The following is a 1,435-nucleotide window of genomic DNA, read 5'->3' on the forward strand; positions in this document are numbered from 1 at the left end:
AGAAGGAAGAGCTGTAGATATCAAGATATCAAAGTGAAGTATTATTCTCCAGAGGACACTTAAATATGGTGATCAGTATCTTCTCACCAATTCCAAGTTTGTAATCTTCTTACAGTGTTAAATAATTATCCCTTCACTACAGTCAAAACGTAAAAATCCAGGCAAGGAAATGATTCATTTCAAAGCCCAAGCACATGCTCCTAGTCGCACCTAGTGTGTCAGTGGGGCTTATCACTTCCCATTGCTCCTTAAGAAGCTGGGAGACCTCCCTGAGATAAAGTGTCAAAGCTCCACCCCAGAATAAAAAGAACACCCAGCAGCCAGGTTCTGAAATAGCTTATGCTCACATACGTTTTACAATACTTGAAAGAAATGCTCTGACTTAGCTACCACAAGGCTTAAAGCAGATAGTGCTACCTATCCCAAGGATTCAAAGAAAAAATAAATAATCAAAAGTTAATTTGTGCTATATGTTAATGAGAAAGAAGCAGGCAAACCAAATGAATTAATGAAGATAAAAGGAGCAAAATATCTAACACAACTGATCAGAAAACGTTTAGATTTTTAAATACAGAGCAAAATGAACAAAGGTCTGAATTTTCCCCACTAATCGTTTGTCTTAACATATTGAATCCAGTAGTTACCAAGACATCTGTATGTACTTCCCATTACAGAGGTTAGAAAGTGTTATCCAAGTTCATTTAAAAATAAAAAAATAAAATGGAGGAAAAGAACATCAAAAACAAGTGCTTCTGCAAGGCAAGGAGAGCTCTTAGACTTCCAAGACTTTTTGAAAGTGGTATTTCTAAACCAACTGGAGACTGTAATGGAAGAAAACGGGATGCCAATATCTATCTCTCTAGTTCAACAGGGCACTGCAGTACGTGTTTTATTTCAAGCAAAGATAGAGCCAACACGAACATTAGCTGTTTTACTAAAATTAACTAAAACACTTTAGGACTCCACTTATTTGTGGCTTGTGCCCAGTACATGGTATTGGTCCACTTCTTTTATGATTCTTTGAAAAATCCAATCTTAATTTTATCTGACAGGAAGGGACAACAGTTATAACCCAAGATATTCTCTGGTTCAAAGGGGTATTCTTAGCAGCAGATTCAGAGAAGCATTTCACAAGTCTACAATTATAGCTATCAGATAAATAATAGAAATACCTCCTAAATTTAGAGGAGACAGGTGTCTCTCCTCCTCCAACGCCACAGTTCAGACAGTAAATTTGGTTTGGGAAGACAACCACTGTTCACAACTGGTCAGGGTGCAAGACTGTTAGCAGAGAGAGCATCCAGCTGACAAAGTGGAAGGAATAAAACCCAAGGCAGACAGAGAAAATCCTTCTTATTTAAAGACACTTTTCCTCTTTGAATGCAAACTCGTGAGGTATTCTGTATTCTGACTTATCCTGCAGTGAAGAGCACTG

This window comes from Meleagris gallopavo, chromosome 8 (assembly GCF_000146605.3).
Source record: "Meleagris gallopavo isolate NT-WF06-2002-E0010 breed Aviagen turkey brand Nicholas breeding stock chromosome 8, Turkey_5.1, whole genome shotgun sequence".
Taxonomy (NCBI): domain Eukaryota; kingdom Metazoa; phylum Chordata; class Aves; order Galliformes; family Phasianidae; genus Meleagris; species Meleagris gallopavo.